Below are 17,287 nucleotides of genomic sequence, written 5' to 3'. Positions count from 1 at the left end.
TAGGATGAAATCTTCTGGCAACATTTATACTGACTCTGAGTTTTGATATAAGCAACTCACTGTGCCTTCTACTGGACTTTGAAATATTTTTATCACCAGTTATACAACTAATTGAATTAAATGGAAAGGGGCAAATGTAGAAGTCAACAGATTTAAATTGCACCCTTTAAAGCAAGGCTTGAATCTGTTTATTTAGATGAGGGGCCATCTTGGTGCCAGGCTTTAGGATCTGAGAGCCTAGGGGAGTGAGATAACAGTGCTCTTGAATTCCACAGGAAGGCAACATGTTTGGAAGAGAGTATTTCCAATCTGCATTAATATGAAAACATCTGTCGGCTACAGATTAATTTTCTTCCCAGATTTTCTACCTTTGGAAACATCTGCAGTTGAAATGTATTTCTCTAAAAATGTAGATTACAGAGGTCAACTAGTTTATCAGCCATTCTAAGAACTGGCTGCCTTCTACACTACAGATATAGCTGAAATCGCAAGATTAAGCACATACCTTCAAAACTATAAGGAAAAAAAAAAGTTGGGTGAAGGGGAGAGACTTTCAAAAAAGAACATATTAGTACTAAAATAATTCAGTTGGAAACTCACTTGTGACCCGGCACATTTTTCAATAGATGAAAGTCACATTATACTCATTATAGTCAAGAAATTTTTGCACCCATCTTCTTTCCCACATGCATTTTTATAGTAAAAATGCACCCCTTTAAATGTAATAATCCATAATCAAGTGAAAATAAATCAAGAAAACAAATGTACCTTGCAGAACCTTTAGCTAAGATCATTTATTTACAGCTTTATACATAAATAGTCTGTATATTTTAAAATACACGTGCATAATAACAAGTTTAGAGAAATGTAAATGTAGAAGTCTGTGCAAAGGCCTAATTGAGGTGAAACTTGCCAAAAAATTAACAGTTATGATTTATTTTAGACTAAGATTTAAAACTCTTTAGGGAATTTGCATGCAAGCACCAGAAGGCTTGCTGATGTCACCAGAACGTAAGGAAGAAACTATCAGTATTCTTATGAAAAGCTGAATTTGCCCCAAAGCAAATTAGTTTCCCCTCCTAAACATCCTTCTTCTTTTTGTAAAAATCCTTTTCTACATCAGACTTTTATTGTCCCAAACAAACGTTTTTCATAAAACACTTGCATATTTAGGGATCCTGTTATCTATAGAATTTATAGAGGAGAAATTTCTTTGAAACATGCTACACTGTAGGAAAGATTCTAATTGAACAGAACTCTCTTGAGAATCCTTTTTTGATAAAAAGTGTAAGATACCAAGGAAAGATGAGTCCATAAAATAAATTTCTTAAGTATGAGAACAACATCTCTCTTTCAATATTTTGAGCACTTGCCATTGTTATTATATTTACTGGATATGTTGCCTATCATTCTCACAGAACTCCAAAACGTTTAATTTCAGCTGGAAATCTAACCTAAATTTTTATAAATATTAATAATTAAGCATCAAGGCCCCTCCACTACTTATTCTTCACTGTAGCAAGAAGATGTGAGGTCTTAAGGGAAATGCTAGCAGCTGGAAGCATAGAGCCTTTGTCCAATGCTCTTAACCTTTTTTTGAGGCATTGCATTTTTAGGGAAGAAGAAAAATATTTATGCATACAGCCAGAATTGAAGGCAGTAGGTTATCTTGGTAGGAGGCTGCACAATAATATTTTACCAGAGGGTAGAAGAGTACTTTAAAAAGCTTCATTGAAACTATAAGGTTTTTATCTTATCAAAATATTGGGAGCTCATTTCAAAGGAGTAAAAAAATAAATGTTTGTAAAAAGAAAATTCATCTAGGACCAAAGGTTGTCTTAAAATTTGACCAGAGGACAACAAAGGAAAAGACATCAACAAAGAAACTTGCTTATGCTAACACGTAGTTTTCACATATTTTTACAGAATTATTTTGGGTAATAGAGAATATAATTTTTATCTCTAGAAATATATTTTTAAATGGATTAAAATAATAATTTTATTAAACTTAGGAAGATGGTACAAACTGCACTTCAAAATGCAGCCTTCCTTCTTTGAAATATGAACAATAAGTACATTTAACTAGGAAAGATATTGATAAAAGAAAAAATGTGCCCTAGCCAGTTTTCTCAGTGGTTAGAGTTAGTTTGCAGACTGAAGGATCTAGGGTTCAATTCCAATCAAGGGCATGTACCTCGGTTTCAGGTTCAATCCCCGGCCTTGGTTGGGGTGCTTGCAGGAGGCAACTAATAGATGTGTCTCTCTCACATCCATGTTTCTTTTGGTGTCTCTCTCTCCTTTCCACTCTCTCTAAAAATCAATAGAAAAAATGTCCTAGGGTAAGGATTTTTTTTAAAAAGATTAAAGAGTAAAAAAGTTAAAACATTTTCCATAGAGAAAAAAAAAATCTTCAAAACTCTTGATAAACTAGAACTTCTTGCATGTTTAGGGATCTTAAACTCTTGAGCAAGAGTTTGCTCTGTAATTATCATGGTGCATTTAATTATCTCTCCATCCATAGTGTCAGCAGAAGGTTCATCAGAAAAGTCCACATTTCCATAAATGTCTCCTGTGGTTGATTAGCCTCCCTAAAAATAGCTGGGCTTGAGCCAACTTGTTGGTAATTCTCATCTCCTTAAAGGCAAACTTAGTTTCTCAAAACAATTCTCTGTTCTTAGATATTAACTCCTTAAAGGCTGCCAATGTATTTCATTTCAGTCCTCTTTTTATATTGATGAATAGGGTTTGGTGAGAACCATCTCTTATTCTGACAGTGCCCTTAGCTTCAATCAAGGGCAACAAGAAATACCTCTCACCACTCATCATCCTTGTTTTTGTGTTTTTGTTTTTTTTTTGTGTGTGTGTGTGTGTGTGTGTGTGTGTGTGTGTGTGTTCAAAATGTTTATTTTATTTTATTTTATTTTTTCCTTATTGACTAAGGTATTACATATGTGTCCTTTTCCCCCTAATGTCCCCCCACTCATGCCCTCACCCCCCTATTGTCTGTGTCCATTGGTTAGGCTTATATGCATGCACACAAGTCCTTTGGTTGATCTCTCACCCTTACCCCCACCCTCCCCTACCTTCCCTCTGAGGTTTAACATTCTGATCAATGCTTCTCTGTCTCTGGATCTGTAATGGTAATGGAGACAACTATTTCATTGACCTAGTTATAGCTCTTAATAGAGGAATGCACTGATAGTTATGATATTGATTTTATTATCTTCACACTAATGTGGCTAAGACTAAGGCGACACATGGTCAAGCAACAAATACTTTAAATGAACACTGACTTCTTAGAGTTATTCACCTCTTCAATTGGTTCTTGGTGGTGATAGCAGAGGTTAATTTCATATCCTCTTAGATACCATGCATGTCATAATTATTTCCATCAGTTTCTCATCATTCATAATGGTGACTTAATTTATTTAATTAAAACTATATATTTTCATTTGAAAAAATACTTTTTCAAAGTTAAATGGAATAATTTGATTTTTTAGTTGCAAATATGACTGTAGAGCAGAGGTTTTCATGGAATGGTTCCTGTACCAGCAGCATCAACATTACTGAGAACTTACTAAAAATAAAAAATCTCAGGCTACACTACAGACTATAAATAAGAAACTTAGGGTGAGGTCCAGCAATGGTCTATCAAGCCCTCCAAGTGATTCTAATTTATGTCAAAGTGAGAACAACTGCTGGGAAGCATAAAGAGAGGGCTTTATTCAGAGATGGATAATCTTTGCAAAACAGCTTTATAAGGGAAGCAAATATAAATGTAAAAGAATACATTGACCACTAAAATTGGTCAGAATAGATTTTAGATTATTTATTAATTTAAAAAAGTCATTCAAGTATTTCTTTATTCTCTACCCACCAAATAAAAGTCAGAATGGATTTTTCCTATTGTTTGAAATTATGAGGAGAGGATGATTTTGGAGTCATTTCTAATATGAGTTAGAGACAGCAAAATAGTAAATGATTACCCTGATATAACTAATGGAAGTCTAAATAAAGTTCAGGGTATGCTATATTTTGTTGTTCTTAAGTTACAATATAAAACTTAATAAGACTACCTTCATAAAGGACAAAGTACTTATACCTGGGGCATCTCAGGTTATCTGCTGAGGCAAATAATTTTCCCCAATTTTTTTATTTTTTTAAATAAATTTTTATTGTTGAAAGTATTACATATGTCCTTTTTCCCTCCTCATTGTCCTCTCCCTCTTCTTGCCCTCCCCCAAGCCTTCACTACCCTATTGTCTGTGTCTTTGGGTTATGTATATATGCATATGCATATGAGTTCATTGGTTGATCTCTTCCCCCACTGCACCCTTCCCTGCCTTCCCTCTGAGGATTGACAGTCTGTTTGATGTTTCGGTGTCTCTGGGTCTATTTTTGTTCATCAGTTTATGCTATTATTTTCATCTTATAAAAGTAATGCACATTATTGTAAAAGTATAAATAGTAAATTAACACCAGGACAATTCCACTGTTGTCAAGTCTACTTTATTTGTTGTTAACAGTGAATTGTGTTCCCCACCCCAACAATTACATGTTGAAGTCCTGACCCTCTGCATATAGTAATGTGACTGTACTCAGAGCCATTGCAGGTTCACTTCCAGACCACCGTAAAAGAGCAAATATCACAGTGAAGGGAATCAGCCTTTGTGCTGGTGAAGATTCTTGTTTTCTTTTTCTTTTTAATCTTTAATGTTGGAAGTATCACATATGAGCTCTTTTGTCCCCCCACCCCAGGCCTTCACCGCCCTGTACCCACAGGTTATGCATATATGCACACAAGGTCTTTGGTTGATCATCTCCTACCTACCCACCATCCCCCACCTTTCCTCTGAGATTCTGCACTCTGTTCCTTGCTTCCTTGTCTCTGGACCCACTCTGTTAGTCTTGCTTTCCATTTGTCAAACAGACAACACTTGTGAAGCACAATAAAGCATAGTACAATATCAAGAGGAATGCCTGTATTTGGACATAGGCCTTTAAAGTGGTAATTAAGGTTAAATGACATCATGAAGGTGAAGCATAATCTCCTATGACTAGTGTCCATAGAAGAAGAGATGATTAGAACTAGCACAGTCACAGAGGAGGGACCATGTAAATAACAGAGATAGAAGATAATCATCTACAAGCCAAGAAGAAAGGCTTCAAAACACCTTGAAAAACTGCTGACACCTTGATCTCTTAAGTCTATCCTCCAGAACTGTGAGATGGTTAATTTCTATTATTCAAGCCACCAGTTTGTGGTACTTGGTTTGGCAGCCCTATCAAACTAATACAGTTACTATTATTGATTATAGTCCTTACTCCTTCTTCTAAGGTCATATGTAGCTACTTCTGGTCCCCTGCTGGAATTTTTTCTAGGTAGAGCTGGCTCTCTTGATTATTATTAGTTTGTTTGTCTCTTTCCACTGTGCTAGCATTGTTTTGAAATTGTTTTGATTCTTTTATCATTCACCACTTCACATTTTACCCCTTACCCTGCACAGTCATTGTTGCTAGAGTTTTACATGATGTTTCTATTCTCACTATTACTGCCATAGTTTGTTATCTCTTTTCTGGGCTATGAAAGCTTCTTTCTATAGGGTACACTTCCTCTAAGTCTCTTGTCAATCTATCCTGGTCTCCAAAATGCAGGTAGCATGTGTATTCTAAAGCTGGTTTATCACATTAAATTCCTCCTCCTCTCTATTCTCCAGTTTGTTTAGTTTTAAACCAGCGCTTTATTTCCCATTTATTACATGACTAGAGGCCTGGTGCATGAAATTCATGCACTGGGGCAGGGGAGTGTCCCTCAAACCAGCCTGCACCCTCTCACAATCAGGGACTGCTGGCTCCCAAATGCTCACCTGCCTGCCTGATTGCTACTAACCACTTCTGCCTACCAGCCTGATCACCCCCTAACCACTCCCCTGCTGGCCTGGTGGCCCCTAATTGCCTTCCCCTGCTGGCCTGGTTGCCGCTAATTGCCCTTCCCTGCTGGCCATCTTATGGTTGTGGGTGCCACCATCTTTGAGGGCGGGGCAGTCAATTATCATATTCCCTCCTTATTGGCTGTGGGCACCACCATCTTTGTGACAGCATGAGGGTCAATTAGCATATTCCCTCTTTATTATATAGGATATGTCCCAAATGAAACTCTGACTTATAGCAATTTCATTTATTCCCATCCTCCACATACTATTTATAGTCAGGGATTTCAAACCTGTGAGCTTTCCACTGCAGCTGGAATATACTCCTCATTCCTGTTGTCTTTCTATATAACTTTCAGACACATCTAAGATCCTCAGATTGCTTGCTATGAATGAATGAATGGTTATATCTACAAAATATTTTTAAAAATCTATAGAGAAATGTCCATTAAGATCTAATTCAAGTTTCCACTTTCTCATAAGATCTTTCTTAAGCACTGTTGCCTATGCTTCATCTTCTGAAATACCTGTAATATTTATCATTAACTTAGCAATGGATAGTGAACTGATTTGTTTCTCATATTCCTAGCTTAGAATACTAACAGTATAGAATAGTACTGGACAGTTCAAAGAAAAACCCCCCACTATATTCAAGAATTTCTTGTTTTTTTGTTTTGTTTTTTGAGGGTGGGGGGTGTTTACTATGTTAAAATAATGCTTAAAGATACTCTCAAAAAAAAAGCTTCTTGTTATCTTCATTAGCTTAAAAATTTTTTTAAATATATTTTATTATTTTTTTACAGAGAGGAAGGGAGAGAGATAGAGAGTTAGAAACATCGATGAGAGAGAAACATCGATCAGCTGCCTCCTGCACACCCCCTACTGGGTATGTGCCCACAACCCAGGTACATGCCCTTGACTGGAATCGAACCTGGGACCTTTCAGTCCGCAGGCCGACGCTCTATCCACTGAGCCAAACCGGTTACAGCTAGCTTAAAAATTTGAGAACTATAGAGAATAGCAATCTCAGGGGATATGCAGAGTATGGAAACCAAGTTCAGGAGAGATTAAGACTAAATAAAAAATTTCTAACTTGGCAGTATAACTACCTTTACTTGGTGGACACTTCTGGATCAGGACAAGTTCATAAAGACAATACAGAATATTCTAATTATGGTCTAAAACAGAGACCTGCTTTTCAGCACAATTAAAGCAAATTAATATAGCAGAGAGGAGGATGACGAATTGGGGCTAGACTTCATTTTTCTCAAGACTCCTTGTGCAGTGTTATCTACTACAAAGTCATTTTTAAGGCTTACCAGTTTATTCATATTTGCCTTTGTGATTTAATAAAGGCATATTTTACAGAGGAAATAAATGCTATGGAAACCAAAAGTTTCCTCAGCAATCAATATCTGCAGAACATTTTCTTGTGATGTTATGGTGATGAATGAAAACCCAAGTTTTCTAGTGTTTAGCATCTTTTAATTGAAGACACTTGGGCCTCTAGAAAGCTACCATGCTTAAAAAGCAGGCTTGGCAGCTTCGACCCACTTCAGTCCAAGTAATTTACATGCTCTCAATATTTTTCAGAGCAGGCAAATTATAATATTAGGTTGGTATATTTAAAAGGCAGGAAGTAATAATGGAGAGGACACATCATTTGGCAAAAGAATCAGTCAATGTTGGCTTGTAAGTATGAGATTGGTCAACAGGGTTGTGGTTAAACAGAAACCCACAAACTTACTAGACAGGGGAATAAAATGAGAAATTGGAGGTTGTAGAACTATTTTACACTAAAACGTAAGGATAAACTTTTATTTCGTATCTTGCACATCATTCCTGAATACAGTGTTCATTCTTCTTTTTTCCTTCCATTAACAATGTATTTTCATAAAGTGCTTTGAGATCCTTATATGAGAGGTACTAAGTGCAAATTAATGTCATCTAAAAGCTATATTAATGACTTCATAAGCAATGCTTCTAATTTAGATCTAAATAGGTATAAATCATTTCACATGAACAACCAAGTGAATTAATTGCAGAAAAATAGTTCAGCATGCACCAAATCTATTAGGATACTTGAACACAGCTGCGACTCAGAGGATAAACTAGATTAGAATACTGTTTGCAGAAAATAGCAAATCGAAGCACTCTTTGAGGCAATTAACAAAATCAGAGCATCTTTTGAAGCAAATAAGCATGAGAAATGCCTTTTTTATTCTGATTTTTCCAATTGCCTAATTTTGCTACTGTCTTGAGTGTCTTGGATTATGTTCAAAGCCGAACACAACATTTTCTGTCATACAGATGAGATTTTGTTTTGATGTGAACTATTCAACCTCAACTAAATGCACATTTTCAACCATAGCGATGATGAATATGAACTATTACAGTAACACCCACCATGGCTTGACTCACTGGTGGCATTACCCATCATATTCAATTCATATTTTCCATTGATTGAGAGTAGAGGCATGAGAAGTATAATAATTTTGCATATGTATATGCAGATTATTTGAAATATGCACAATGTCTTTATATATTTTTTCATAATTGCATATAGCTACCATACGCATTAGTAAGGTAGATGTCATTTTTCCCATATTTTAAAGTGAAAGAGGCAATAATTCACATATATTAATTAATGGACATGGGGTCATATAGTAAGAAAGTTCTTTATCAGGGACTTACCCTAGTGTTTTTATTCCAAAACTTTTTCACTAACCAATACTACAATAACATTTCTCCTTTTAAAAATTTTGTAGTTTTTTTTTCTCATTAGCATATATTTTAGCTTCTCCACACTGCAAAACAAATTTAGAAATAATGTTTTGCTATGGTTTTATATATTTCATATATTTATTTTTATATTTAAACATTTTTTTTAGTCTGAAGCTCAAATCTCTTTATAAACATAAATGTTATTCTGGATAAGTAGGTAAATGTTTGCATTAAAACTCTGCGGAAAACACTTCCCTCTGATTTTATTTTTTGTTCAAAATCTCAGAATAACCTATTTGCCTTTTCTACATCTTAAGAATGCATAAGAATTAAGAGGCAAAGCAAAAAAAAAGTATGTCTGAGTCATAAAATGCAGGTGATTTTGTCTGAATGTAAAACATTGGTGAAGTGTAAGGGTAGCCCAGCTTCCACTAACCTCCTAAAGCATTTTCAGGAAGACAATACAGAAGAAATGAAGTAGAAAAGAGAGACAACAATGTGCACATGGGAACAAACAAGAATGAGAAGTAGTGGTACTGTTGGTTTATTATACCATCAAAATCTTAGATACTATAAACCATTGCCTATGTTTGTTCTAAGTTCATACAAACTGCTTTCTCAGCAGTGTGGCCAGAAATATGTTACTGAAATTCGAACTGGACACAGCCCATATGTGTCAGAATGGGCTAAATAAATTGCACTGCAATATTTTAACACCTTTAATTTTCAGTGGCTTACAATAACCAAGTTTTATTCTTTGTTCATGTCCTATGTAAGTTGTGCTAGATTGAGGATCTTTCATCATAGACGCAGATCCAAGAAAACAGACCAGCCACCATCTTGAACATGATACTATGCTGGAGGGAAAAGAGAGAATGCTTTAGAGCAGGGGTGGGAATATCTGTCCTGCAGGCTGTGTAAGGTTCCCCAGATTCATTTGGTCTGTCCTTGCCAAGGCAACCACAGGCAGGACTTGACATTCAGTAAATCTAAGAGCTTTTTTCAAGCAACATAAATTTATATTAAGTAAATGACATTATAAATAGCCATATGGCCCTTGGGAGAAAAAGGGTCCCTACCCCTGCCTTAGAGGCTCTCCAACCAACCAGGAAGTGACACGCATCACCTCTGCTGATAACATTCCCCTCTGCTCATTTTGAGTCCTGAGCCCCCTGTAACTGCTTTGACACAGATAAATTTGGCTAACAGCGCTCATGTCTGTAACACCACAAGTTTAGTTGTTAGAACGATCCATACAACCATGTCTTAGAGAACCATAGAGCTTAAAAACACAAGTAGTTAATTTAGCAGAATATATCAAAACCATCTCAGAAAAAACACAGGCTTCCACTTGAGTGTACTCAGACAGAATCATCATTGGGTTTCTACATGCCACACCTCCTCAAAGCAAATTTGAGGCAATATTTAATCACATAATTATCATCAGATTGATTCAGAAATTCTTTAACAATTGAATATACTATAGTTTTTCACTAGTTTTGTGATATTTCCTATGATTTCCACCATTTATTTTTATTTCCACTTTATCATTGAGTTGGCCAGAATACTATGTGGATTTCATAGACAAAAAGTCCAAGGTTAGTATTGCAGAGAGTGTTTAATTTTGTGCAAGTTATAGTAAGAAAATCTGCTGTGAGTAATACTTCACATAATTCTTTTCAGAAAGAATAAATTAATATCTCCCTTATTCTCAAACACAAATACTAGTAGATCATTAGAGCTCAAGTTCATGGAAAATTTAATTCATGAATGAAACCTTATGAAAACAAGAACCCTCTGTGGGCAGTATAGAAAATAAGTTTCTTCTGAAACAAATAAAAGGAACATACATTTAAATCTGATTTTTTTTAAAAAAGCTATTTTATTGCCAGAAAAGATGGTAATGTGATTTAAAGCTTTCATTACTGGTTTCAAAGTCTGTTAGGTTCTTATTTGTCTAGTACAAATTAGTTTAACTTGTCATGCAGTGGCATGCCAATATAAAGCATATTGTCTCATGGCTTACAACAAATGTACAAGGTGTGTAAAGTGTCTGCAACTGACAGGGCTGCTCAATATGCATTCTGGGCTCAGAATGAACCTAAGCAACCAGAAAAACTGAGACACCACATAAAAAAAAGTTGTGTAGTCCTAAGTCAGTCACTTTTATTTTAACTTTTCTCGTGATACTTATAATAGTGCCATGAGAGGTGCCCTGACAAGGCAAAATTATTTCAAAACATTGTAGTCCTCACATATAGTCTACCAGAAATACTGTTCTATCAATTTAGAGTCTGAAGAACTATAGCAATTTTAGAGATCTAAGACTTAGGTAAGACCTCTAAAAATGACTAGGTCACTCACTTCTGAGTCCATTCCTTAGGGCTATGTCTTTTCATGTCTCAGCATAATATGTCACTACTTTTGTAAGCCTTTACATAAATGGCACTTTATAACATATACTCTGTACTCCCAAGTCACTGAAACATTGATGATAAATAGTCAAGTACTTGATAATCTTGACACATGTTGGAGAAAGAGCTCTAAGACTGAGGAGAACTTCTGAATGGCTCTTCTACTTAATGCAATTCTGCAATAGAGTTTAACTTCTATTTAGACTTGCTTCTCACGGCACTCTTATCCCCAAGTGTTCGTATGAAAGCTGAGATTCTTACAAACAAAATATTCCAGCCTTCAGGGTGAATTTTCAAGACTCTGCTTAGGCGAGGCACATACAAAATCTGTTAGTTTATTGCATTTTGGGTGAATGTTGCCTCTCCAGTGTTTTGAACATTCACCCCTTCAGGTTAACACATTCATTAAAAAACATTGCATGAGTATGATATGAACTCAAATTTGAGCACACAGATTTGAATGAATAAAAAGGCACTTATAGAGCCAGATAATAGTCACATGCATAGGCCTGTGATTTTTCAACCTAGCTGTAGGCCAGCATAATTTCACAAGAGTAAAAATGAATAGTAAAATTATTACCTAATCTTTAAGACAGTATAATACAAAATTCTGGAATTAAAAATAGCAGGCAGCTATACCTAATCACTCCCTCACCCCGACAAAGCTTTAATTATGGTGCAAATAAAGTATGAATTTAATGTAGGCCATTTTAATATACATGTACATATTCTCATCCGATTTCTGAATTTTATTTAACTACTGGTGACCTATTCAAACTAATCTGCTGTTTTGCCAAAGAGCAGGAAATAACCTGTTAAATGTTCCTTTAACTAATATAAGTATCCATGAACTATTTTAATTCCTTTATTTAAATTAATCTTTTAAAATTGTAGCCTTTGTAATAGGTATTTGTCAATATTGCATTCCTAGATTTAAAAATGTTTAAACCAAGTGTGTTTTTTTCAGTTCTGGTATATTCATAGTGCTCAATTTATGACAAATACTTCATAGAAATATTTGTTGCAACTACAAATGAGCTTGAGGAATCCATTAATATATATTAAGGCTACTGCTACATATCATAGATTATTGGAAAAAATACTGATAGTTTCTGCCTATTAAGTAGAAAGGAGGAAAAAGGAAATCAAAATACACTTTAGAGATATTATATTCTAAGGAGCTGAACATATATTCCCTATTTTTATTATCATGTCTTAATCTTTACCTATACAAATATTGTCTGGGCAAATTCCCAACCTATACTACCATTTTAGCCACCATAGCGCTCTATTACCTGAAAATGAGCCTGATGTGGCACTGTCAACGTTATCTAGCAATGAGTATCCGTCACCTTAAATAAGCGTGAGTCTAATTGCATTTCCCTTATGGACTATCTGTTTCCCAGGATTTTGGAAAGGTAATCACTTTTGCCTGCTATGTTTTCTAGTAAGATTTATTTAAAACCATGGCACTATATTCTAGGATTTTTTTCTCTAGTTCATAATCATTCATATCTTCTTAAAATATCTGTACCAGTTTCTTTCCATATAAAAGTCAGATTTGGAAGACTTGTATCAATTGATTTAAATAACTAGTTTGCCTAATTTCATTTAGAATTCTTTCCTCTCATCTATTTAGTCTTTCATCAAATATTTACTTAACCACTATTTTAATCTAGAAACTCTACTCAGTACTAAATATTAATCTATAAACAAGACACAGAAAGATCCTGCCTTCATAGAAAGTAAAAACTGGTAAAGGATACAAGTTATGAGAAAAGGTGATGTCTATGCTAAAACATAAAGGCTGAGGAGGAATGCCTTCCTATGTGAGTCAGATATTTAAATAATAAAATATAATATTTTTCTGGGTTTGGATGTTTCTGATATTTCTCAGGTATTACAAATTTATAATTCTCTGTCTGAATTTTATTCTTCTAATTTTGTATTATTTTTATTACAGAGGGACACCAAAATTGTATAAAGCCCCTCAAAATCCTAGATCAGCGGTTCTCAACCTGTGGGTCATGACCCCTTTGGAGGTTGAACGATCCTTTCACAGGGGTCGCCTAAGACCATTGGAAAACACATATATAATTACATATTGTCTTTGTGATTATCCACTATGCTTTAATTATGTTCAATTTGTAACAATGAAAATACATCCTGCATATCAGATATTTACATTATGATTCATAACAGTAGCAAAATTACAGTTATGAAGTAGCAACGAAAATAATTTTATGGTTGGCTGACAGTTGTGCTCAAACAGTGGTAGCCTTTACAAATTGAAGACCAGGATAATTCACCAAATCCATGAATTCTTTCCTCAGTGTCTCAGCCTCAATGTTCTCTCCTTACTGAATTCTATGGTATTTGTCTTGGCGTCACCAGTTTGAGCCTTTTCCTCTACCCGTTTCTGTTGTGGCCTGTATGCACCTTCACATGGTAAATTATGTATTGACAGTGATTAACTTATAAACTCAAATCTGGATTCTCCAGATCAAGCTAAACTTCTACAACTCAAAAATTTGCTCGCCTTACCACTGCTTCCTAATCTGATGTGTCTCTGCATGCAGTCCTTTTTCAGAATGGACTTCACCATTATTTATTTTCAAAGGAAATCTCAACTCTTTAATTATTTTCAAATTATCTTCTTATCAGTGCCCCATACTTCCAATAGACCATTCCTAACACATGTAGAATTTTACTACTTAAAGGTGACATTTAGTTGAATTTGGGAAATCCTATCTTACAAGTAAAGGGTAGAGTTTTATTTTGTTTGGTTGTTTATTAGTTTTCAATTTGTAAAGAGAGAAGAAGCCTCCCCAAATAATGTTTCTTTAAATCAATCTCTGTGCTTTCCTTTATTTGCTTGTATGTAAAATAATTAACTTACTCTAAAATATGGAGACTCAATAAAAACTAACAAATGTTGCTTTTTGATATTACTTCACACACATACTAGTTTTTGAAGGGATTATGCACTTTTAAAGTTGGAAGGAGACTTAAATATCCATATATATAAAATATTTTATTCTATTTTTTAGCATGTGTGGCAGTTTTTCATTACTGCTAATATGTCTCTGTGGATAGAAAGTTATAGTATCTATTTAACAGTGTGGAAGTTCTGATCAGAAGATAATTAATGTGCCAGTCCTCTGAAACACCAAAGGAGAAGTCAACTCTTTATTCTATTTTACCAACTTTCAAATATTTTTAAATAGAGATTGAATCCCTCTTTAGTATTTCTTTCCCTAATTTAAACAACCCCAATTTCTTCATCATTCTTTATATGACATATTAGTCAAACAATTTAGGTTAATTCTATCCATTTCAATAGATTTAAATCCCTTTATAAGGATAATGTACCTCTCAGTTTACTATTTCCCTTTTCAAGGTACAATAAAACTGATACTTATCATTTCTATGAACTTTATGCCTCACAAATAACTTTCACTTACACTGTCTTATTTAATCTGAGCAATAAAAAGGAATTAGCTAGATTCCCATATTTCAGATATGGAAACTGCAATTCAGAAAGGTTAAATGTTTTGCCAAATTCATAATTCTAGGTATAGAACCCTGACGAATCTTTGACACTATATCCAGAAAGCATCCCATTATACTATCTCTCCTCACCAAATTTATTTTTAAATATACTATAGTCATTAAAATATACTATATTTCCTTCCATAAACATTGTTTACTGACCATAAAATCAGGTACAAGCTTAACACAAAAGTAGCCCTGTCCAGAGATGAATCTATAAACTACCAATAACATTGGTGAGAGTTGCTAAACAGTACAGAATATTTAAAGGGTCAAAATATTGGAAGAAAACTCTGATGAAATGGTTTAATATCTTAGCCATTTTAAGTAAAATGTGAAAAACTTGGTAGGGTCAGATATTTGTGTTAGTAAAGTACAGCTTACATTATTCACAATAGCTATGCCCTTTTATCATTGTTTAAATATTGCAATATTACAAGAACTAAATAGTTGGGAAAGTGTCTCCTCTTTATTATTATTTGATTAGCCTATTCTTACTGACATTATAACGGATGATATGATGTTATGAAACATCATGTCCAAAACAATTTCAACTCTGCCTATGAAACTAAAATTTATTTTTCTAGTAATTGCTAATGTTCTACTTAGAAGATATTTTACTGTTCTTGTCAATTTTTTTCTTTGATACTTATTCAATTAAGTCTTTCTTATATTATTCAAATAGATCTCCCCCCCCCGCCCCAAGAGAAACTACCTTTGGCATTTAACTTGCCTCTTTTCTCTCCTCATCCTTCCCTTTAAGTAAAGGGAAAGAAGGCTTCTGTTTGTAGCCTTATTTGCGCATGCTCAATGATAGAACATGAAGGTATTTCAAACCTGGGTTAGGAAAACTGTGGTATATTTTAGATGTTGGCATTTTTAAAATAACACTTTCAGCACAGAAGGAGAACAATAGAATATAATAGTATTATTCATAAGACATCTTTAACATGTACATGTCTTTGTTCTGTACAGAAAACACTCAAAATATTTCAAACCCAAGGAGATTTTTATGCAGGGGTTTCAATGCTTGTGAGATTGTTGGAGAAGTTCTCTGTTGAGCTTCCAGGCATGGCTAGAAAGACATTTCAGATCTGATCTACCAGGGGACAAATGCTAAAAATAAGAAAAATGGGAAGGAATTCAGCTAGTGGCTACTGGAAAGTTCTGGCCATATTATCAGGCCTCCTACTTGCCATGTTTTAATTCACCATGTTAATGATTATTATAGAAATGCAAACACCCAGTCAACTCTGACCTTGAACTTCTCTTCCTTGCAAAACCTACTAGAAACTGTTCTCTACAAAGGGGACCATAGAACTGCTTTCAGTATATTTGCTTTTCTTCATATGAAAAAAGCCTATGCATTTCTCCTGTTCGCAATGTGTCCCTAAAACGGAAATCGTACAGGATAATTATTTTTCTCTCGTGTGTTATTCAACCTCGGATATAAAGTCATGTGCATGTAGAGCACCGTATAAATAATAAATAATAAATAATAATATTTATGTCCTTCAGGGGAAGACTGAAACTTTACTCCTTTAATTGTGTTCTTCTGTTTGTGCTTTTGATGTTTTATTTATTGTATGCTTTGTAGGAGGGATTTTGCTGTTTATTGTGTGGTTCCTTTTCTATTTCAGCACTGGACATAGTGCCTGTTTTGTGTTGCCCTTTCCTTTGAAATTTTGTTTAATTTCTGTCAGATGAATGTTCTTTGGAGGCTGAAGGGCACTTGTGTCAATAAATTAAGGAAATAAAAAATGTCATCTGCCACTTTTTTCACCTACTATACAACATTCGTCAATATATCAAGAAAAATTACTTTAGTCACAGTTCCCTCACAGAGAAATTTATTTTCTTGTTTTTCTCTGATGACCTTCTAATTTTTAGGTGTAATCAAATTGTATGGAAGGCCAGCAAATTATGCACATAATATTCTTAAAGGTTTAAATTCTAGTCACAGCTAGAGCATTCAGGCCATGTCACACAGCCCTGGGGATGAAGTGAAGGAGGGGCTAAAACTTCCCTTTCAGGAAGCAACTGTGTCCATGAACTGCAGACCTGTGTCTCCCAGAAGGACTAAGATGTGCAATCTCAATAACAGAAAATGACTTAGCATGAGCAATGCCAAAGGTGATACCATGAAACCTATGGACCAGGGGGCCTTATGCTATTATAGCTCCTTGGCAACCATCTGGTCACCACCAGTGAATACTGCTCACCATAACTGAGGGAAAAGCCAGAAAGTGAACACAATTTAGCACCAAATGATCTTGTCAGAAAGATCTGAGGTAGTCTCCGAGCAGTACTGTGTGAGTTAGTGATCCATTTACTTTGCCAAGTTTCGTTTTTCTCATCTATAAAAGACCCATGAAAAAAATGCCATCTTAAATATAACAGTTGTAAAGTGATTAGCACATAGGAATTCATAAGAAATGATCTTTTAACATCCTGTTAATAATGGACAGTCTTCCTGTTCATCATGTGTAGTCATCACTTTGGTTTGGTGCCAGACCAGTCAGTTCTACTCCCTTAGGGGGCTGTGGAAGACACACTTTCTATTCCTGATTGTGGAAGATGGCATCTACTTTGGGAACTTAATAAACGTGTAGGAACTCTAATTGAAAAACAAATAAACAAAATAAGTATAACCAACATTCTCTCAAT

The 17,287-nt window shown here is 34.8% G+C and overlaps 1 protein-coding gene across 1 annotated transcript in view; it reads left to right on the top strand.

The window, feature by feature from the left end:
- The window catches only part of NEGR1 (neuronal growth regulator 1), an 885,164-nt gene that overhangs the window by 382,333 nt on the left and 485,544 nt on the right, over window positions 1-17,287 (top strand). The gene's annotated exons all lie outside the window — the stretch shown is intronic.

This window comes from Myotis myotis, unplaced genomic scaffold (genome assembly GCF_014108235.1).
Source record: "Myotis myotis isolate mMyoMyo1 unplaced genomic scaffold, mMyoMyo1.p scaffold_m19_p_2, whole genome shotgun sequence".
Taxonomy (NCBI): Eukaryota; Metazoa; Chordata; class Mammalia; order Chiroptera; family Vespertilionidae; genus Myotis; species Myotis myotis.
This window is presented reverse-complemented; position numbering and strand designations above follow the sequence as displayed.